A 24300-nucleotide genomic window follows, 5' to 3' on the forward strand; every position below is an offset into this window, starting at 1 on the left:
ATGTTACTTGGGTTAACTCAGAGTAGGAAGCACATTGAGTTTCTTTGCTGTTGGTTTGTGTCATGTTTTTTGAGAATGGCTGAATTTCAGTAGTGAAATTGAATGCTTGTACTTAGGACCTGTGCTGTGTTTCTTAAATGTGATGTGAAAAACGATTTTGGGGAAAATGAATGGTTTTTACATTTTTGAGAAGGAATAAATAGTGTCTGCATGAATAAAGAAATACATTGGAACCTTTTACAATGATGTCACCTGTGTTACCTTATAATAGGAAGCACATTGAGCTTCTTTGCTGTTGGTTTGTGTCAGGTTTTTTGATAATTCTTGGTATGAATATTTGCAAGATAGGGGATTTGTATTTTGTGAAATTGTGAAGTTTCAGTAGTGACATGGAATGCTTGTACATAGGACCTGTGCTGTGTTTCTTAAATGTGATGTGAAAAACGATTTTGGGGGAAATGAATGGCTTTTACATTTTTGAGAAGGAATAAATAGTGTCGGCATGATTAAAGAAATATATTTCAACCTTTCACAATAATGTCACCTGTGTTACCTTAGATTAGGAAGTAGATTGTGCAGATGAGGTGAGGCGTGTCCAGAGTGACAGAGAAGGTGAGGCCTGTGTTCAAGAGTGGGAGAGAGGCCTTTCCTGGCGAGCGTAGGTGGTGAGGCCTGTGTCTAAGAGTGCAGTGGACTAGGCTTCATGAATCCTATCCCCCACTGCAGTCTTAGACGCAGGCCTCACCTTCTTTATACCCCTGGACAGACCTCTCTTCCACTACACTCTTCAATACAGGCCTCATCTCTTCTGCACCCCTAGACAATCCTCACCTCATCTGCAACCCTGAATAGACTTCAACTAATCTGCATCCTTAGACAGGCCTCAGTTTATTAACACCCTTGGACATGCGTCACCTCATCTGCACCCAGTTACCATCAATTATACTCAATACATTGAGGCCTGTCCAGAGGGCACAGATGAGGTAAGGCTTGTCCAAGGGTGAGAGGAGGTCAGTCCTCTCCACTGTACTCAAGGACACTGAATGATTGTACATAGGACCTGCACTGTGTGTCTAAAATGTTATTTAAAAACCGATTTTGGTGAAAATCAATGACTTTTAGATTTTTGAGAAGGAATAAATAGAGTCTGCATGATTAAATACATATATTTCATCCTTTCACAATAATGTCACCTGTGTTACCCCAGATTAGGAAGTAGATTGTGCAGATGAGGTGAGGCATGTCCAGAGGGACAGAGGAGGTGAGGCCTGTGTTCAAGACTGTAGTGGGAGAGAGGCCTTTCCTGGAAAGCGTAGGTGGTGAGGCCTGTGTCTAAGAGTGCAGTGGACTAGGCTTCATGAAGCCTATCCCCCACTACACTCTTAGACACAGGTCTCATCTTCTTTGCACCCGTGGACAGACCTCTTTTCCACTACACTCTTCAATACAGGCCATACCTCTTCTGCACCCCTAGACAATCCTCACCTCATCTGCAACCCTGAATAGACTTCAACTAATCTGCATGCTTGGACAGGCCTCAGCTTATTTACACCCTTGGACATGTGTCACCTCATCTGCACCCAGTTACCATCAATTATACTCAATACATTGAGGCCTGTCCAGAGGACACATATGAGGTAAGGCTTGTCCAAGGGTGAGAGGAGGTCAGTCCTCTCCACTGTACTCATGGACACTGAATGCTTGTACATAGGACCTGCACTGTGTGTCTAAAATGTTATTTAAAAAACGATTTTGGTGAAAATCAATGACTTAGATTTTTGAGAAGGAATAAATAGAGTCTGCATGATTAAATACATATATTTCATCCTTTCACAATAATGTCACCTGTGTTACCTCAGATTAGGAAGTATATTGTGCAGATGAGGTGAGGCATGTCCAGAGGGACAGAGGAGGTGAGGTCTGTGTTCAAGACGGTAGTGAGAGAGAGGCCTTTCCTGGAGAGCGTAGGTGGCGAGGCCTGTGTCTAAGAGTGCAGTGGACTAGACTTCATGAAGCCTATCCCCCACTGCAGTCTTAGACACAGGCCTCACCTTCTTTGTATCCCTGGACAGACTTCTCTTCCACTACACTCTTCAATACAGGCCTCACCTCCTCTGCACCCCTGGACAATCCTCACCTCATCTGCAACCCTGAATAGACTTCAACTAATCTGCATGCTTAGACAGGCCTCAGCTTATATACACCCTTGGACATGCATCACCTCATCTGCACCCAGTTACCATCAATTATACTCAATACATTGAGGCCTGTCCAGAGGACACAGATGAGGTAAGGCTTGTCCAAGGGTGAGAGGAGGTCAGTCCTCTCCACTGTACTCATGGACACTGAATGCTTGTACATAGGACCTGCACTGTGTGTCTAAAATGTTATTTAAAAAACGATTTTGGTGAAAATCAATGACTTTTAGATTTTTGAGAAGGAATAAATAGAGTCTGCATGATTAAATACATATATTTCATCCTTTCACAATAATGTCACCTGTGTTACCTCAGATTAGGAAGTAGATTGTGCAGATGAAGTGAGGCATGTCCAGAGTGACAGAGGAGGTGAGGCCTGTGTTCAAGACTGTAGTGGGAGAGAGGCCTTTCCTGGGGAGCGTAGGTGGTGAGGTCTGTGTCTAAGAGTGCAGTGGACTAGGCTTCATGAATCCTATCCCCCACTGCAGTCTTAGACACAGGTCTCATCTTATTTATACCCCTGGACAGACCTCTCTTCCACTACACTCTTCAATACAGGCCTCATCTCTTCTGCACCCCTAGACAATCCTCACCTCATCTGCAACCCTGAATAGATTGTTTGCTTTTTGTCATTGCTTTGTTGTTTGGTAATAGTGGTCTATAATGTGCTATTTTTTTCTTTAACACAGATTGAAATCAAGATTTCATGAGTAAGGAAAGATGCCCTCAAGGCAAAGGAAAAGGAAAGATGATAAGCGGAAAAAATCAAAAACAGCAAAGGAATTACAGCACTCCTCCACAATAAATACTTCAAAAAACAGGAAAAAAGCTCCTGGTAAGACAACTAAGTCTTTCTTACGGAACATATGTAGATACAAAAAAAAAGTTGGACAGCATGTAGAAAAAGAAAAGGAGAGAGTAAATTTGAAAAGGAAGGAGAGGCCCTCAAAAAATCTTACTACTGGAGCAGGAGAGAATAATATGTATAGGAATAGAAGGCAGAATCAGTTTAGAGACATTCGTAAACGGATGTTTCGCAATAGGGTGGTTTTAAATTTGTTAAAAAACATTAGGAAAGGTAAACAGAGAGCTGCTTTTTATAAGAAAAAGAAAAATGTAGAGAAGATTGTTGATCAGGCTTTTGAAGTTAAGAAAAAATTATTTATTTTAATAATCAATAGAATTAGGACACTTAACAAGACAATTGATGTTTTCAAATCAAACAGTAGATGGAAAAGAGTAATTAATCGGACTAATTTTTGTAAAGTTTTTTCAGAAGAATGGATGCACAGTTTAAGTTGTGAGCCATTTTTTAATGAGGAGAGTTACTTCCAGGAGAATGATTTAGTGCATGCAGTTGACACCAGTGGTCGAGCATATGAGGTGAAAGACGGTTGTCCGATTGAAAAAGAGAAACTTGTGCCTAGAGAACCAGAAGAGTTGTTAACTGATGAAGTTTTAGGGAGACGTACTAAGGGTCCAGTGTACACATGGAAGTGTAGTAGTATTTGTAGCGTGTGACAGGAATCAATTGATTTGTTTTGTAATTTCTTACGTACATATAGTAAGAAAAGTCTAAAACAAAAAATGAAGTTGTTGCAAGACTTAGATCCTTGCAGAGTGAGAGAAAACACAGTTTTGCAAGGGCATTCACTGGCTTGTCTTTTTAGAAAAGTCTGTCAGAGTGTTTTTCATAATTTTAGGATGTTAGCAGTGCATCATACCAAAATGAGGAAATTAGTGAGAATGTTGTATTTTGCAAAAAGTCCAGCACTTAAGCTTAAACAATTAAACAGTGCTCTTTTGCATGAAACTGAATTAGATGTGAAGAAGATTTGTGAAGAAATTGAGATTTCTTATTTTGGTGAAAAAGAGGACAGTGTAGAAATTGACACGGAAATTCAAGGTAATGTGGAAGATAATGTACAGATTTCAAGTACAGAAAAGTTTGACCAGGAAATTACCAGGTTTAAGGTGAAATCAAGTGAAAGGCCAAATTTTACTTGTGTGTGTAGTCGACGAACTCATTATAAGCATCAAACTAGATTAGTTGATTTATACGTAAAAAGTGAAAAGATAAATAATTATGAGTGGAAGGATTTTGCAACTTATTTGTGGGTGGAGAGTTGTTTTGATTTGAGTACTGATCAGCGTATTTGTAAATATTGTTATGATAAATTAAATCAAAACAGAATGCCTGCTAGAGCTGTTCATAATAATCTGGAGTTGGTAGACATTCCTCCTGAATTGATGGAATTAAATACATATGAGTCTATTTTGATTCAATGTGTCCATCCTTTTCAGGCTATTGTTCGCATGGAGCCTAAGATAGGGAAATTGCCTCCTTCAGATTTACAGAGAGGATTAAAGGGAAGAGTTGTTTATTTGCCTCTAGATTTCAAGAAAAATATTGATACCATTGGTGTAGAGAAAGTGGAAGAGGAACCTCTGGTTATTCTAGTTAATGGGGTTCCAACAAAGAGTAAGAAAATCTGGCAAGATTAAGTGAATGTTAGGAAAGTCAAAAAGGCAACGTTGTATTTGGTCAAAAACAATGAGTACTACAAACATGTATGTGTTGAAGCAGAGGAAACAGCTGCAGATGAAGACAGTGATTGTTCAGCTGGCCAAATTGAAAAAGTTGATGTATCAAGAAGTGAAGAAATATATGAACATTATACTGTTCATCCTTTGCATTCCAAAGAAGTGATGGGGAATGCAATTGACTTGTTTCAAATGAAAGCAGCAAAAGGAAGTCCCATTAGTGTATAGGAAGAAAGTTTGGAAGCTCGTTGTTTTCCACATTTATTTCCAACAGGTCGAGGTGGACGATATGACGATCGACCACTTCAAATTCCTGCATCTGAATATCGAACTGTAAGATTATATGCTGAAGATCCAAGGTTTCGTCAATGCATTCCCTATTTGTTTCATCTACTGTATGAAAGTGACTTGTCTGGGCTTTCTTATGCAGTAAACCATATACTGAAAAGTGGAGCACATCTGCAACATTTTTCGGCGAGGGACTTTATGGAGAAAGTGAATCTGCAAGATAATATTTTGGAATCTCATTTAATCAATCTCATGGCATGTCAGCGTGGTACAAACGAGTATTGGTACCGTCGTCATGGGGAATTGAAATTTATGCTAAGAAACTTAGGAACTCCTACATGGTTCCTCACTCTTAGCTGTGCCGAGTATGCATGGGACAACTTACTTCAATTTCTACGAGAGGCAAATGCAAATATACAAAATATAGAATTCAAAACTGCTGGAGAACTGTGTTCTTTGGATGCAGTGAATGTATGCAGATATTTCAATCATAGATTTGAAGCTATGATGTCTTTTATTACCAACAAAAAAAATCCTCCCCTTGGAGAGGTTTTGGATTTCTTTTGGAGAAAGGAGTATCAAGCGAGAGGTGCTCCTCATATACATATGTTGTTGTGGATTAAAGATGCACCCAAATTTGGAACAGATTCGGATGAGACAGTGATGAGCTTCATTGAAGAGTATTCAACATGTGCTGTTCCGAAAACTACCGAAGAAAACAGTTTAAGGGAACAAGTTTTACGCTTTCAATGCCATCGTTGTGGAAAGTACTGTTGTCGAAAATTCAGAAACAAGGACAAGTTCTACACAAAATGTCATTTCGACTTTCCACGACCAGTGATTTCTAAAGGAAGAGTAAATAATTTGATGTCTTCTCTGCGACATACTGTGACGAGGAAATCACCAAAAAATACATACAATTTAAAAAGAAACGAAGAGTCCAAGTACATCAACGACTACAACCCAGTGATTTTGTCCATGTGGAATGCTAACATGGATATTCAATTTGTTGCTGACAACTCTATTGCTGTGGCTTGATATGTGACGTCTTACATCACAAAAAAAGAAAAGATAGAACTGAAGGAAATGTGGGAGGACATTTCACATGAAAAGAGTCTAAGCAAGAAATTATACAGTTACAGTCTGAAGATGTTGTCGCATCGAGAAATTGGAGCATATGAATGTTCTGATCGATTGTCATCAGCAAGTCTCTATGCCAAATCTAGAACCATCATTTTGATAAGTCCAGGTCTTGCTGCAACACGAAACCGAGTTTTGAAATCTGTACAAGGGATAGAGTATTTGGCGGAGAAAGAACCAGAAAGTACAGATATTTTGAAGACAAACATGTTGGATACATACTATCCAAATAGAAGTCCTCACCTTGAGAACGCTTGTCTCTATGAAGTTCTTCAAAGCTATATCTATAAGAGGAACATCAGAGAAGATATCAATAATGGAATATATGCTGTCATTGGATGTGAAGGATGTCTAGTGAAACAGAGAAAAGGTCATTTGATTAATCATCGAAAATTGAGTTGCGAAAATCCAGACAAAAGGGAATTTTACTATTTGGCTCTTTTGCAACTCTTTAAACCATGGCGTACAGAAGAGGAACTACTTGGAGATTTTCTCTGTTACGAAGATTCTTTTAATGCAACCAAGGATACCATAGAATGTCCTGTTTTTCCAAATTATCTGCAAATGTTGAACGAAGAAATAGAGCAAGAAGCAACAATTGCTGCAGAGATTGCGAGAGACAGTTCTCAAGACAGTCAGAGTTCTACTTCATTAAGTCAGGATCCACTAGGAGGACCAATTATCCAAAATGAAGCTGCCACTGCCATGGATGAGGTGGAAAGAGCTATGGAACAAGATCAAGATGATGTAGTTAACTTAGAAGATTTGGTGAAACAACTAAACCTTGAGCAGAAGCAGATATATGACGAAGTCACAGAACAGATTGAACATGGATTCACTCATGAGAAAAAAGAGTGCTCATGTACATCATTTAAGCCTGTCCAACTGTACGTGAGTGGAAAAGCGGGAACTGGAAAAAGTTTTCTGATTAAAGCAATTGCAACTTATCTGCAGAAAAGGACTGAATCACCGCTATCTTGTGTTGTTACCGCTCCAACTGGGCTGGCAGCACATAATATTAAAGGGATTACTTTACATCGTTTACTGATGCTGCCAGTGGAGCATGATAACAAATTGCAATACCACAAGCTATCTGGAGATGCATGTTCCGAAGTTTCGAGAGTCCTGAAGAAAATGAAACTTCTTATCATTGATGAAGTAAGCATGGTCTCAAATCTAATGCTTGCTTTTGTGCATTTGAGAATGCAAGAAATTCTTAGAACAGAGTATGATGTGTTATTTGGAGGGAAACACATCATTGTTTTTGGAGATCTACTGCAGTTGACTCCAGTGAAAGGATAACCAGTGTTTAAAATGGTCACGCATGAAGATACCAAGAAGTACCTAGGAAACATTGGAAACGTTAATATATGGTTAAATTTCAAATATGCAGAACTACTCCAAAATATGCGGCAGGCAAAGGATGAAGATTATAAAAATATTCTACTAGATGTAAGAATCGGAAAAGTAAGTCAGCATGGGAAAGAAGCTTTACATGGATGATTAAGTACAAATTTGTACCCAAATGAAAACATTCTTCCAGAGAATATTTTTAAGAAAATTAATGAGAAGAAATCTGGCATATGTTTGATGCCAACTCTGAAAGAATGTTCCATGTACAACAACAAAATGTTAAAGTTAGAAAATGAAGAGATAGTGAAACTGGAAGCTATAGATAAAATAGAGCATATGGGAGCAACAATTATTGTGTCTGAAAATTTGAAATCAAAATTGGATTCATTAGAGAAGACTATATCTAAAAGTGCTGGTTTTGAAAAGACTCTGAATGTGTGTTTAAATTGTCGTATTATTTTGAGAAGGAATTTAAATGTTGAAAGAGGTCTGGTAAACGGAGCAATGGGTCATGTTGTTGGTTTTGTGAATTACAAAAATAGAGATGGAATTGAAATTTTAAAAATTAAATTTGATGGCATTGACGAAATAGAACACATTTGTCGTTGTTCAGCTAGGTTTTTGCTTGTGGAAGACTTATATGTTCGCCGAAAACAGTTTCCTATTTGTTTGGCATATGCTGTGACAATTCATAAATCTCAAGGTTTAAGTGTAGATAGTGCTTTGGTGAACATTGGAAGTTCTGTGTTTAAAGATGGTATGGCATATGTGGCATTATCACGAGTCAGAACTTAATCAGGATTGTACTTGATTGAGTGTGATGAAACAAAGATTTGTGCTGATCTAGATTGTGTTAAAGAATACAATAGGTTAAGAAGAGAGTATGCTCCACATTTGCCTCAATATCCTCTGTTTGAAAAACGTGTGGTAGGCCGAAAAAGAAGAAATGAGAATAATTGCAGTGAGGTAGTAGTAAAAAGACAAAAAGTAGATGAAACTGTAATTGTAAGCAGAAAGAAAAAGGATTCTGTTGAAGATGTTGTTGGATTTCAGTTTGAAAACAGTTCTGGTGTCAACTGCTCTGCTAATGTAGTGCTTAATGTTGTTTTTTTTGCTTCAAAATTTACAAGAACAGATTGTTGAAAATCGGGATCAAACATTCTGCTGTTTATTGAATTCCGTGTTTGAGAAATGTAGCAGTGATAGAGCAAAAATAGAAAGTGTTTCAGAAATTAGAAATCTTCTAGACATATGTTCTGGTCAAAATCAATTTTCACAGATTATTCAGCAGGATTATCAGGAATTTTTAATGTATATGTTTGATGTTTTGGAAGATGAAGGTGTAGATATAAAAAATCTTTTTAGCCTTTCTTATCAATGGCAGCATGACTGCGACAACTGTAGTTTATCAAGTAATACTAGAATAGACACTGAAAGATTTATATATTTGACTTTACCAGACTGCAAATCAGTGCCTTTTAATAATCTAGTTAAAGCAGCTGATCACAATATGGTGTGTATCCAATGTAAGTCTGCAATGCTGTCCACATTATTTTTACAAACTTATGGTAAATATGTGATTTTAATGTTCCAACGATGTAGACCTGATGGAAGTAAATTGTCAACTTCTATTAAAAATGTTGTGGCTTCTCAATTATCAATTTCAGGAAGAACGTTTGCAACTGTAGCTATTATTTATCATGACGGTCCTTCAACAACATCAGGGCATTACACATGCTATTTCAAAAGTTGTAAAGGTTGGACCCAGTGTAATGACACTCATTTGACTTCCAAACAACGTTTGCCTTTTGACTTAAAACATTCATACCTAGTGTTTTTAGTACCAAAATTTAAGTAAAGGTAATTGGCCTATGAAGACGGGACCAGTTAATAAAGGTTATTTTGCTGTTTAAAAATATATTCTGAGTAAAAGTGATCCAGGTAATATAAAAAATTGACTTGTCATATAGGTACTGTAAGTGGATCTCATAGTACGTGATATCAGTATTATACAAAATGATGAACATGAGTGAGTCAGAGATGGTGTTACAAATACTTAAATATTGTGAAAATGTTGTATGAGCCTTTCTTTCAGAACGTCGGAAAAACGGTAATTTCAGAGTTTCTTAGAATTAATTTGAAAATATACTCATACATCTGACACTATTTGTCCAAAAGGAAAAGTAAAGGAATGAGTAAAGAGTCATGACTGAAAAAAAGGAGTATATGAAAATAATGAAAGTATTTCAGATGTTCTTGGAGCTTTTCTTCTAGAAAGTCGATGAAATGGATTTTTTAGTGAACAGCAGAGTACTTTCCAACGAGAAAAGGACCTTCGTGATATACTATTTGGCCTAAAGGAAAAGTAAGTGAATCAAAGATTAGTGTACATTTGTCAGTATCTAAGTTTTTTTTTAAAACACAATATTTTAGATTGTGTTTTTTTCCCCGCTGTCATATGATGAGTAATTTGAACTCACTGTTTTAAGTGAAATTCAATATATTCTGAGAACAGCAAAAATAAACTATGTAACATGTTGTACAAGTTATTCTATACTTTGGATTGTGTAAATTAAATTGTATTCCTATTGTCTGACACTCACTTTCCTTTTTCCACCCTCTTTCAGCTCTTTTTACTCACTTATAATGTCTTTCTCTCACTCTCTGTAACCCCCGTTCCTTTACTCCACTTCTTTCACAACCCCTCATTCTCATTTCAACTGTCTGCATCCCCTCTCTCCCTTGCATAACTTTTCAGCTTTCAGTCTCTCTGTTTTACTTCCCTTTTCCGTATTTTCCTCCTTTGCTCTTTTAGTAATTCTCTTTACTCACTCAGCAGTATTGTCGCCCTCTATCACTATAAATCACCCACTCTCCCTCGCTTATCTTTGTTTGCTCCTTTCTTTTGACCTCTTCTCTCTATTTTCCGTTCACTACCTCTATGTCCTCAGTCCCTCACTCTCCTTGTGTTATGTTCAGTTGTGTTTATCTACCTTCTATCATTTCTCTTACAACAACTTCACTGCTCCTCTCTCATTGTTCTTCATCCCATTTCTTTTACTCTGGTTCCATTACTATCGCTCATTTCCTATCTTTCAGTATCCTTCTCTTTACTTTTATCACCGAATCATTTTCTCTCAGTACCACTGTTTTAGTCCTCTTCTCCTCTCTTTCCTTTTTTTGCTCCCTTACTCATTTCCTTTCCTCACTCATTGTACTCCACTTCACTCAGTTTTTCTCTTAGTCTGTCTGTCTACTAACTTCCTCACTCCTTTTCCCTCAATCCTTCTATATTATCCTCTCTCCCTTCATCCCTTCACTCTATGACTGTTCTTCACTTGCTCTCAGTTATCTTCCATTCCTCATTCTTCTAAATGCATCCTTAATTAGACTCTTTTGCGTCTCAGTCATTATCTTTTTACTTACTACTGTTTCCTGATTTAGTTTTGCTAACTAACATTCTTTTAGTATCTTTCTTACCTTCAGTTTGTTTCTCTGTTCTTCTCTTCCTCTCTGTCAGTGAATCTATATGCCTTACTCTTAGTAATTTGCTCTCCTTCTATTTCTTTTTCTCTCTTTTTGTCCTTCTACCTTACTTTATTTCTCTTTCTGTGTCCTTCACTCTTACTTTATTTCTAAATACACTGTTATGATTTTTAACCTCTTCATTTGTATCTTTTATTTTAAAATAGATATTTTACTAATTATAACTTATTTTTTCTTCTCTCTTTCACAGATACAAAGTGTAGTAAAAAATGTAATAAAAGTTACATTTATTATATGGTAAGTGTGACTAAAAAAATGTAGTTTGTCATCACCCTTTGCTTTAACCTCACTAATAATTTCTCAAGCAACCTCACTCCTGTTTCCTTACTCTGCTTCGTTCACTTATTCTTATTCTCCATGTTTACTCCCCTTCCCCTATTTCCCCTCTCACATTCAACTTCTTTCAGTCCCCATTCTTTAGTTCACTTACCCTCTGTTCCCTTCCTTTGCTCCCTCACTCATTCTCTTTTTCTTAATTATTTACTTCACTCCTACACACACACCTCATCCCCCTCCCAACACATACACACACCTCTGACATACAGCCCACACACACACCACACACACCTCATACACACACACCCCCACACACACTCCTCACACACATTCCATACACACACATACATCCCACACACATACCCCCCACACCCACACACCCCTCACAGATATCTCACACACCCTCACCTCCACCCGCACCGAAACACCCCACACACCCACACCCACAGACACACCTTACACACCCACACCCTGACCTACACCCACTGACTCCCTATAAGTCACACACACTGCATTACTTACCTTTCTTTGCTGTTTCACTCACACCCATTCAGGCACTGTTTCCTTTACTCTCTCTGTCCTTTCTCTTTGTCACTCCCCATGTCTTATCCTAATTCAATTTTTCCCCCTCTTTCACCCCTCTTTACTTACACTCACTGCTCTTTTCTCACCCTCCCTCACCGTTGTTCATTTATCCCGGTTCCGTCACTACCCTTCATTCCCCATTTTTTAGTGTCCTTTCTTTTTCTTTCAACAGCCACTCACATTCTCCCACTATTTCTACTTTAGTCTTCTTCCTCTCTCTTTCCTTCTTTCGCTCCCTTATTCATTATACTTTTCTCACTTTCACCCTATTACACCTTCTCTGTTTTTTACTATGTGATAAACAATCCCTCTGTGTTTCTCCCTCTAGCTCTCTTTCTCTTAACATTACTCTCTTTGTGTTCTTCCCTCATGCTAACTGCTTCATTAATTTTTTCTTTTTGGGGTTCGCGCCCCGGTGCGCGTATCCTGAGGAAAGAAAATTGACAGAGATTCTTTAAAAATATATGTTTATTTTTATAAATTAAAGGTAGTTCTAAAAAGATGGCAAAACTGGAGCAAAAAACAAAAAACGGAAAAAATTAGGGTTTTTTGGGGCAATTGCGGTTGTCACCAGCAAGAACGATGAGCTTTACGCTCTTTTCACCATAGGAGATGAGCTTACCACAATAAATACATGTAATTCGGAAATCCTCAAATCGTGGTTGAATGCAAGGCATCGTCTCCGTTGTCTCTGGTCCCGATGGAGTGGCTTGCTTTCTTTTGGAGGTGGTCCTTGAAGATTGGGGGAGGTTACTGGCCAGTTCCCTCATCTCTGCAGCAGAATAGTTGTTCGGATGCTTTCGGGTCATGTGTCTAATCATGGTATTATTACCAAAAGAATATTTCATGTTAGGGTTCCCCCTTGAAAGTTCCATGCCACAGATTAGGCAAGTCACCTTGGCCGCATTGACTTTTTTCTTGCCCTCTGGGATAGAAAAAAACTCCCATACAATGTGTGGCCTTGGCTGGTATGGGGTATTGTCTTCATGCAGCCATCTTCTCCCCTCCTCCTCTTCCTCTTCCTCCTCCTCCTCTTCTTGACCACCAATGTAATGTTGTGGTGGTCCTCTTGGTGGTGGTGGTGGTGCAGATGCTCCAGCTGCTGCTGCTACTGTAGCCATTTTAAAGTACAAAATATTTCTCTAAGTTGTTCAAACAGGTCTTCCTCAGTCAAAGGACAAAGTCAGAATAAGGAAAAAAGGTGGGGTCTTTCATCATTTGGAAAACAAAACTGTTCTGGACCAATGAAAAGTGTTATTTTCAAGTCACATGATCCGGGCTTTAATCATTTGGAAACCAAAACTGATCTGCACCAATGAAAAGTGTTATTTTCAGATCACATGACCCGACGCGCTTACGCTACGCGTCATATGATGCATCAAACGGCTACGCGATACGTCACGATGTTGTTTTCATTTGCGGGAATAGCGCTAACGGGACGCAACATTGCGCTTACCAGTGCGTTCACCGGTACGCGCCACGGGAGCGCCCCGGGGCAAAAAAAAAATTTTTTTTTTACATTTTTTTTTTACTTTGCATACCTATAGAGATTTGCTATCAATTAATATTGAAATTCACTGAAAAAACCATAGGTTTTACACCAGTTATAGTTAGGAATTAGCATTTAAAAAACCTATTAAATTCACTGAAAAAAACATAGGTTTCACACCAGTTATAGTTAGCTGGAAGTTTTACTCGCATAAAACCATTGAAATTCCCACGTTATAGTTAGTTGGACTCACTATAACTTGCGCGTGCAATGCACTGCTGATGACGTCACATATTACATCACTCATGACATGGTCAGTGACATCACTCATGACATCACTGATGACACCATCCAGTGAATGTGTGTCTTTCTGAAAAATAAATATTAGTGAGTAATGTTTAAATATTTAAATATATGTATTAATGTTTCACTTTGTGTATAAGTGGCTGCATGGGTTGGTGAGTAGCTACATGTGTATGTATATGGGTTATTAGATTTTTTTTTAATATCAGTATGAGTGTCTATATGGTTTGGTGAGGGTATTACTTAGCACATAGAAACCTATGATTTTTTCAGTGAATATATATATATATATATGGATATATATATATATATATATATATATGTAATATATATATATATATATATATGTATATATATACATATATATATATTCACTGAAAAAAAATAGGTTTCAGGCCTTGTATAGTTAGGAATTAGCATTTAGAAAACCTTGCAAATTCACTGAAAAAACCATAGGTTTCAGGCCTTATATAGTTAGGAATTAGCATTTAAAAAACCTTTAAAATTCACTCAAAAAACTATAAGTTTTAGGGGTGTTATAGTTAGCTGGACATTTCACTCATACAAAACCATTGAAATTGCTCCTATATAGTTAGTTGTACTAGCTATATTTCGCGCACCCACAATCCACTGCTGATGATGTCACATATTACATCATTCATGACATGGTCAGTGACATCACTGATGACATCTCAAATGACATCCCTGATTTTGGGGAGCCTGGGGGGGTCCTTGTGGGACCCCCTGAGCAGGCCTAGGGGGTCACGGTGCTTCTACCCTGCCCCCTTTTTGAGTTCTACACGTTTGTTTTTCTGCTTTCCTGTGCCTCAGTCTACCGAGGTACAAGATAGCTGCCAACATTTTCTTTTTTGGAGTGATGACAGACATTGGCAGCCAATCAGAATGCAGCTCGTACTCGGGAAGGTACAGAGTACAGTAAGCTTACAGTAAGCTTATATAGATATATATGTATTGTTGAAGTTAATTTTCATAAAAACCACTGGAGCAATTTTCACCAAATATTATTATTAATGAGTTTTGTATCGCACGTGGTTACCCTTGGGCATCCCAGCGCTTCTCCAGAAAAGAGCGAACCCAACAGAAGCGGCTCATTAGGCAGGGAACAGGTGGGTCTTTAAAAGTTTACGGAAGCGTAAAGTACTAGTTTCAGCACGCAGGGCAAGCGGAAGAGAATTCCAGAGTACTGCCACGTTGACAGAAAATCTTCTGCCACCGTACCTGGCCTTTCTTACTCTTGCCACTTGCAGAAGATGATGATGGTCTGAGCGAAGGGCGCGGGGGGCCTTGTAGGATTGAACCATGCCCCGAAGAATAGGAGGTCCTTTCCCCTGTAGGATTTTGTGGGCCATGCAGAGTGCCTTGAACTTCACCCTCTCTCTGACTGGAAGCCAGTGAAGCGCCTTCAGCGCCGGACGGGCTGATTGCCACCTGGGGAGATCAGTCAGAAGCCTGGCAGCGGCATTTTGTACTTGCTGCAGTTTGTTCAAAGTGGCTTCTGGCGCCCCCAGGAACAGCGCATTACTATAATCCAACCGGGAGATGATGAGCCCCTGGATTAATAGCCTCCTGGAGGTCATAGGGAGGAGAGGTAAGATCTTCCGTGCTGATCGGAGCAGGCCAAAGCCCACGCCTGCGGTCTTTTTGGCGTGTGACTTAAAGGAAAGGTCCTGCTCCAACCACACCCCCAAGCTCTTGATCTCCTGTTTGGGGATAGGTGGCACTCCCAGACAGCTGGGCCAGCTGTTTAGGGGCAGGGAGGGAGAAGAGTTCCCCAACATCATCAGCTCGGTTTTGGAACCATTGAGCTTAAGGGCTGAGTTACCCATCCAGGTAAAGATCTTAACCAGGCATGCATGCAGCTGATCAGGCTGGTTCGCGGGCTGGGGGAGCCCTACCACCAACTGGGTATCATCGGCGTAGCTGATGATCTTGATTCCCAGTGGAAGTACCACACTCTCCAGCGGGGCCATATACATGTTGAACAATGTAGGGCTCAACGAAGAGCCCTGTGGCACACCACTCTGGAGAATGAGAGAGATGTTGACTTTTTGTGGCCTTCCCACACCTCAAACGTGCGCTCTTGTAAAAAGGACGCAAGCCATTTTAGCGCCATCCCGGAGACTCCCACCCCCGACAGTCGCTGGAGTAGCACCTGATGGTTTACGGTGTCAAATGCCGCACTGAGGTCCAGGAGGATCACTGCCACTGATCCCCCTGAATCCAAAATGCTCCTGGCATTCTCCACAACTGCCAGCAGGGCGGTGTCCGTCCCCTGACCGGGGTGGAAACCCGTCTGCGAGTCACCCAGTAGGGAGTTGGATTCCAAGAAGCCCGATAGATGCCTATTCACAATTTTTTCCGCCACCTTGCTCAGGCCAGGAAGTAGAGAAATGGGCCTAAAGTTTGCAAGGTCGGCGGGGTCTAGGCTGGGCTTCTTCAGGAGGGCCTTGACTACCGCTCCTTTCCAACTAGGGGGCACCACGCCTTGAGTGAGGGATAGGTTCAAAAGATCCGTCACTGGGCCGCCGATGGTGAGGGCTACCTGCTTCAGATATTTCATCGGGGCCGGGTCTCTCGGAGACCCACTCTTCACGGACGCCAGAACCCCGAGAACTTCGTCCACAGTGACTGGTCCAAAAGAGGCTAGTTCTGCTGTCCTCACCCCAGGCCAAGGCCCTAGGTTGCCCACCGAGGATGGCTCCTGGGTTGGCTGAGGGAGGGATAACAGGATATTTTCAATCTTAAGTTTAAAATAAGAGGCCAGTTCTAAGCATTTCTCCCGTGGGTTATCATGCGAAACCAGAGGTTCGGGGGTTTTCAAGAGTTCTCTGATGACCTTGAAAGACTCTTTCGATGAGTTAGAAGAGAGGCCTATCCTTTCTTCGAAAAACCCAGATTTCGCTGCCCGGATGGCAGATTTATAAGCAGCGAGAGCCACCCGATATTCTCTCTGGCTCTCTTCGCCCCAGTCCTTCCTCCAAATCCTCTCCCGCCTCTTGCAGCCCTTCCTCAGTGTTCTCAACTCAGGTGTGTACCAGGGCGCTGATCCCACTCTCCTGGCCCTAGTAAGTCGTCTTTTCTTATGGAGGATGGTATCCAGTGAGTTGGTCAGCCAAGCATTCACCCTCTCATCGACTACTAACGGGTCAGTCCCGAAGACGGGACGTGACACCTCCAAGTGAGCTGCCCAGGTGTCCACTGAGAGCCTAGACCAGGCTCTTTCAACCGTGAATACCCTAGGTGTAGATACCGCTGGGGCATCATACTGCCACCAAGCCGGAATCATAAAGTGGTCTGTCCAGGGCAGAGGTAATGCAGGCAGGACCTGGAGGCAGTCTGAGTTAGAGAAGATGGGATCGAGCAAATGCCCCTTTCCATGCGTTGCGCCCGAATTAACCATATTGATATCAAATGCTTTGAGATCATGCTGCAGATCGACTCCCAGAGAGTTATGAGGGTCGTCGAAGTGGATGTTAAAATCACCCAGTGCCACAAAGTTGGCAGTGGAGGAGGCAAGAAGCGCAACCGTTTCAAGATAGGAATTAGGGAAATTGCCCATAGTCCCCGGTGGACGATAAACAAGAAGGCCTGCCAGGGATGCGGTGGGCGATAAGCGTAGAGAGAACTGACAGCTCTCGCAATCGCTTATCCCACCGTCCTGGGCCTTGCACGTCAATGTATCCCTGTAAATGATGGCGATCCTGCCTCCCCGCCCCAATGGTCTATCTAGGTGGAATATGAGAAAGCCCGGTGGTAATGCCCTGACCATATCCGGCCCGGCGCAGGGAGAGATCCAAGTCTCTGTGAGGAATAGCGTGTCCAACTTATGGTCAAGGATAAGGGAGTTGATTTCTGTCGCATGACTAGGGAGGGAACGACAGTTGAACAAGGCCATTGCTAGCGCACAATTATCTCTGGCCGTTTCTTGACCTGAGTTGCAAACTTCGCAAGGCAAAAACGGTAGTCCACTCTCATGGATAAATCTACATGAGGCAGAATGGGAAGGCTGCCACAGCCTGAGTTCCTCCTTCGTATACCTGATACAGGCTGCGTGTGGCACCCGTGAGACGGCCAGGGGGACCAGCCCTGAGCCCGTCTGGGCCCGAACGGGCACAGACGGGCTGAACTCTGGCGTAACTCCGGCGTTAGTCCGGCGTCCCCGCTGCGCGTTACCGCTGCGCGTTAGCATGGCTGCCTTTATGTTCGCCTGTAGAAACAGAGAGCGGACTATGGCGCGCAATGAAACCCCTCACCTAAGATGGCCGCCGACAAGACAAGGGCCGAGGACCCGCCAAGGGCGGTGAACTTTGCAGTTTTATATGCAAGTAAGGTGACAGCAGTGGAGGTAAGCGTGGCCGGGCTATTTTAAAAGCAGGGGAAAGTGCCCAACAAAATTACAAAATACAAGACAAAAACAGGAGGGTTAAAAAACAGAGGCTAAAAACCCCCAGTAACAGCTGCAGACGAGGGCGCTGCTGTAAGTATGACGCCTGTGGCTGGAAAGAGCGAGCAGCTCGATTTACCTGCCTTTATGCTCACCTGTAGAAACAGAGAGCGGACTATGGCACGCAATGAAACCCCTCACCTAAGATGGCCGCCGACAAGACAAGGGCCGAGGACCCGCCAAGGGCGGTGAACTTTGCAGTTTTATATGCAAGTAAGGTGACAGCAGTGGAGGTAAGCGTGGCCGGGCTATTTTAAAAGCAGGGGAAAGTGCCCAACAAAATTACAAAATACAAGACAAAAACAGGAGGGTTAAAAAACAGAGGCTAAAAACCCCCAGTAACAGCTGCAGAAGAGGGCGCTGCTGTAAGTATGACGCTTGTGGCTGGAAAAATTGAATCGATTGAATAGAGGAACCCAACCAGGTATGTCCCCTCGAATTTTATTTAATAGATCTCCCCTCTCGAATACGACTTTGGGTCCTAATCTGTACGATTTACTATCTAGACCCTTCTGAAGAATCTGCTTCACAAGGTGCCCATTTTCAAGATTGGCTTCAGAATCTATATATACCCAAGTGAGTGACAGACTATATTTACTTAAAAATACACTTATTTCATTAAAAGTCAGGGAAATTCTTGGTCCTTTCCCTTGAATCAAATCAGACAGACTATATTTAATTTAAAAAAATACGTTTCTTTTTCTAAAGGTTAGGGAAATGTTGGCCCCTTCCCTTGAAACACTTTAGATGACTTGTGTGAACCCAGAATGTTATTGCATCACAAGTGAATCATGGTCTTGATGTTAATTTAAATAGAGAATTTGACCAAATATACCACTAATTTGATTAGAATCCCATCAATAGGATGTGATTCACACAGCAGCAGTGTTAGGTTATGATAAATTTGTAAATAGCATGTTGATGTTAATTTTTCTTGTATTACTACATCAACTCATTGTATATAAATATATATATTTTTTTTTTATATATATAGAAAAGGCACTTCTGCGTACCAGTCCCTACAATTTTGCAAAGTTTGGTGTAATTTAATTCAGCGGTTCGGGCTGTAGCCGTGTCTGAACGTCCTATTGAAATTAACATGGGGAAAACACGTTTTGGGACCCCCCTTTTTTCTTGGCCCCCGCTTGACGAATCCCCCCAAAACTTTTAGGGAAGGAGCAGAACTGAGCTGGCCAAAATTTTAGAAAATTTCACACAATTTCCTCAATTGACGCCAAAGTTATTCCCAATAGAATGTTGTGCATTTCCCATGGAAACTAGGTCCTAACTTTATATACCTACTGGCTATCGCCAGTAGGTAATATATATATATACATATATTACCTACTGGCGGTCGCCAGTAGGTATATATAGTTAGGATTTTTTCCCTATGGGATTTTTGAAAATTCTATGTCTAATAACTTTGGCGTTTGTGGACGGAATTGGCTGAAATTTTCTGGAAAATGGAACATTTTGTTTCTGAGCAGCCACTGGAAATTTGGGGGGAGTTGGTCCAGGGGGGGCCGAGAAAAAAGGGGGGTCCCAAAACGTGTTTTTAACATTGAGTTTTCCATAGGGCGGTTAGCCTCACTTTTAGCCCGAACGGCTGAATGGATTTGCACGAAACTTGGCAAAATATTAGGGACTGATAGCCCGATGTGCCTTTTGTAGGTCTCAATATATGTGCTCCAGTGGATTTTGAGAAATTAACGTTTAAAAAAAGATATATATCTGTAAGCGCGCTCTGGGCAGCGCTCCGGTCCGCGGACCTTAAGCGTACCGGAACTTCGCGTAGCTAAGCTGATTGGCTCTCCGGTGTCTGTCAACATTCTAAACAGTCCGGAGCGGCCGCCATCTTGTCTCTCGGTAGGATTGAGAGACAAGAGGAGGCCAAAACAAAGGGGGAAATAACTATAAGGGGGCATAGTAGATCCTCCCTGACCCCCTAGGTTTGATGTGGAGGCTTTAAAGGGGCCCCGCGAAGCAAAAAAAAATAAAAAATTTTTGTTTTTTTTCGTGGTTAGCGCCCGGTACGCGAACCGGGAAGCGTTCTGGGGAGCGTATCACAATGAAAAATGAATGATAGACTTTTCAAATGCTGTATGTTAATTGATTGTTGGTTTTGTTGATTATTTTTTTTTTTTTAAGTTTTTTTTATTGTGTTTCATAATTTAATAAACTTTCTAACATTTCATTGTCAGAAATTTCATAATCATGGAATATAGATTGTAGTCTCTGAGGTTGTAAAATGTCCTCATTTGCAAGGAGGTTATCTACTGCTTGTACACATTGCAGTAGTTCTTGGTCCCAAGATTCATCCATAAATTCAATCTCATTTGGATCAATGATTTCTGTGTTGGACTCTGGAAGGACAATTTCAAATGAAATGTTTTGTTCACTTTCCATTTTTCCTGAAATTTGCATAAAAAAAATATATATTAGTAGAGGTAGGGCACTGTTGGGATTAATTTTAGATAGGCAGTTTTTAACAGAGAATTTATCTTTGGGCAGTGTATAGTATCAGAGTGGAAGTAGGAATATAAAAAAGTGTATCTAAATTTATAAGTACTACAGAGGGATAGTATATAACTAACAGAAAAAGTTTGCCATATTAACTTAAAGTGCTCAATATACTTCAGTTTTAAAAATAACAACTTACCTTTAAAAAGAAGTTGAAGTTATTAATGAAAATTCTAATAGAAATGTACACCAGGAAGTAGTAGTCAAAATGGCTGTGTTTCCTTCTCTTCCTTTATATATATTCGGGTACATAACCAATCAAATGTCAGGTAAAAAAAGTAGAAAATGAAAGTAACATTTTAATTGGTTGTCAATTCCAACACTTCAGATGTGTTTTGTGAAGTAATTTACCTCACGGTATTTAGTGAGTTCTATAGGCTAAATGGCTAAATGGAATTCCAATCAAATTTGTGAAAATGGTAGGGATTGGTATGTAGTATGAGCTAATCTATATTTGGTGAAATTGTCTCCAGTGGCTTTTCTGTGAACTACTTTCCCACCTTTTTTGATGGTGCGCTTCCCAGGAAGCGACCCGGTACGCGAACCGGTGAGCGCCCTGGTACGCGAACCTTAAGCGTAACGGGAGTCCACCATTTTGTGTTTCGGTCGAATTATGATACAAGATGGAGGGCAAATAATGTTCAGAATAGGTAGAAGGGGGCATGGTAGACTTATCTTGACCCCCTAGGTTTTGTGAGGGTGGCTGAGGAGGCCCATATGTGCGAAAAAAAAACATTTTTTTTTTAAATTTCGCGAGGTTAGCTCCCGGTACGCGTACCGGGTAGCGCCCCAGGGAGCGTACTTTGTTGAAAATTAGTAAAAAAAGTTAGAGTAAAATAATAATTGTGAGTGATTAGATGTAGGGTAGCTCTGAGAAGAGCTTTTGGGTTTATGGTACATTTTGGTACTTATAAGTAGGTACCAATGCACATTTTTAAATTCAGAGTGAAAACTCTGTTGCCCTCATCTGAGAAGTGAACTCCATCTCCTCTGTAGATATCTTGCATGTAGTAACGCAAGTTATTGTTGTACAGGGAGCCCATTCCATGGTCTCTCATGTAAGCTGAAACAGATTTGTTTACATGCTTCCTCGACTTCTCAATTTGTGGACAAAATTGGTTTGACCACCTCCATTTCTGTCTTTGGCATATATTTGAATATACCAAGGCAGTCTGAGGAAAAAGTGCCATCAATTGCTCAAAGGTGTCCTTTAAAAGCATTTCCAGACCTACACCAGTCAAAGTGCCCAAGTCATTACCTCCACAGTGCACAATTAACAGGTCAGGTTTGGGCAAATGCATAAAGGTTTTCACCAATGGTATCAATTGGTGACATTTTAATCCTCTGTGGCCAAACCACTTAATTTCCACATCTTGTAAATTGAGGTTAGGTAAATTCCTGCTTTCAACGTACCTTTGAGCCCAGTGAATATAACTATGACCAACAATCCAGACAGAAAACATGGTGAGAGAAGGTTCTCCTGCAGTCAGATGAAGTGTGGCAATGAAATGGCAGTTGAAAAAATGTGAGTTTGAAATGAAAAAAACTGTGGAGTTTCTGTGTTCATGAAGTAGTAACAGTGATTGGTGGATTTTGATTGATGAAAACAGAAAGTTAGGGTGTAGAGATGTGTTCTTTGAAAGATGTATTTTGAGTGGTCAATAAAAAATCATTAAATGAAAGAAAGCACTGGATATGCAGGTGCACTGAGAGTTCAGAGTTCAATTGCAACATTGTTGTGTGAATTTGCAAACACCAAAGTTTCTCCAAGAGGTGGTTGCTATGGAAAATAGGCAGAAAGGGCAGAGGGGGAAGGGTTTTCATTTGAAAAAAAGTGAGGGAAGAGTTTTGATTGGGTGACATGAGAAATATGTGTGAAGAATTACACCATTTCTGTGCTTTTGATAGCTGCAGACTCTGGAGTGCATACCTTTTGCTCTGCTGAAGACAAATTGGTGTGTTTCTGAGACTGTTTTCAAACTCAAAGTATTTGCTAAGGTGAGAAAATATTTCTTTACTTTAGATAGAGAATAGTGTGCTTTAAGGAGAAAATTATGATTTATGTGGCGCAAATTGCTTGTAAATATGCTCTCACATGTGCATGGAAAATTTAGATTTTGAATGTTTTTGTTATATAGCCATGTTAAAAGTGACGCAACCATGCTGGAAAGCCAATCAAAAAATTATTTCATGTGTTTTAATGACATTTTAAGTCATTTTCTGATGTGCAGTGTTTAGAAATTATGATTTGAAAATCGTTTTTGTGGAAAAGGAATTGTTTTTAAATTCATGACAAGGATATAATGGTGTATGGTTATTTATAAGGCAATTGACTGTCCTTGATGTTATTTTTCTCATTTTAGTGTAAGACCTTTCTCTGTGGCGCAAATTGCTTGTAAATATGCTCTTACATGTGCATGAAAATTTTAATTATCAATGTTTGTGTTACATAGCCATGATAAAAGTGAACCAACCATGCAGGAAAGCCAAAAAAAAAAACGCTTTCATGTGTTTCAATGACATTTTAAGTCATTTTCTCATGTGCAGTTTTTTGAAATTATGATCTGAAAATCGTTTTTGGGAAAAAGGAATTGTTTTTAAATTCATGAGAAGGACATAATGGTGAATGGTTCTTTATAAGGCAATTGACTGTCCCTGATGTTATTTTTCCCATTTTAATGTCAGACCTTTCTTTGTGGCGCAAATTGCTTGTAAATATGCTCCCACCTGTACATTGAAAATTTTGATTTTGAATGTTTATGTTACATAGCCATGTTAAAAGTGACCCTACCATGCAGGAAAGCCAATCAAAAAACGCTTTTATGTGTCTTAAGGACAATTTAAGTAATTTTCCCATGTGTAGTGTTTTGAAGTTATGATTTGAAAATCGTTTTTGAGGTAAAGGAATGTTGTTAAAATTTATGTTCGCCATATGCCCCCAAATTTCTTTTTCAGGGTTGCAGCAGGGTGTTCTTGAGACACCCCTGCACTTTTGGAATAAATTCCTAATTTGTGATGAGCAAATTGTTAATCGCAAATTGCACCTTCATTTATATGAGCCTCCTAGCCCATGGAAATGAATGGGTAATTTGCAATTAGCAATTTTCTCAAACAAATTTGGAATGGTAAAGAATCGCTATTTATTCCTTAAAATTCGCTTTTTTGGAAATGCAAAATAGTTATATGATACATATGGCGGTTGATGTCTAACAAGATAAGAAGCTTATGGATACATTTATGATGACTGGTGCAATGAAGTAGAAATCACTTACTTCATTGGTAGGCCTTTACAATAAATTATCTCCTCTGTATTCTTCATCAAGCATAACTTTAATCTGCAATCCTGAGTAGGCCTCACCTTAAACAAACCTCTGGATAGGCCACATCTTATTGTCATCCTGATTTAATCATTTATAATGCTAGGGACAGATTTATGATATGTGTATACCTCTTTTGTGCCACTTAGAAAACATTGTCCATGGGGAAATGACTTAAAATGTCATTAAGACACATGAATGTTTTTTTTTAAAACGTTTGCAATTTTTTTAGGTCACTTTCAACATGGCTATGTGTCTGAAACAGTCAAAATCTAA

This window comes from Lissotriton helveticus, chromosome 2_1 (genome assembly GCF_964261635.1).
Source record: "Lissotriton helveticus chromosome 2_1, aLisHel1.1, whole genome shotgun sequence".
NCBI classification, from domain to species: domain Eukaryota; kingdom Metazoa; phylum Chordata; class Amphibia; order Caudata; family Salamandridae; genus Lissotriton; species Lissotriton helveticus.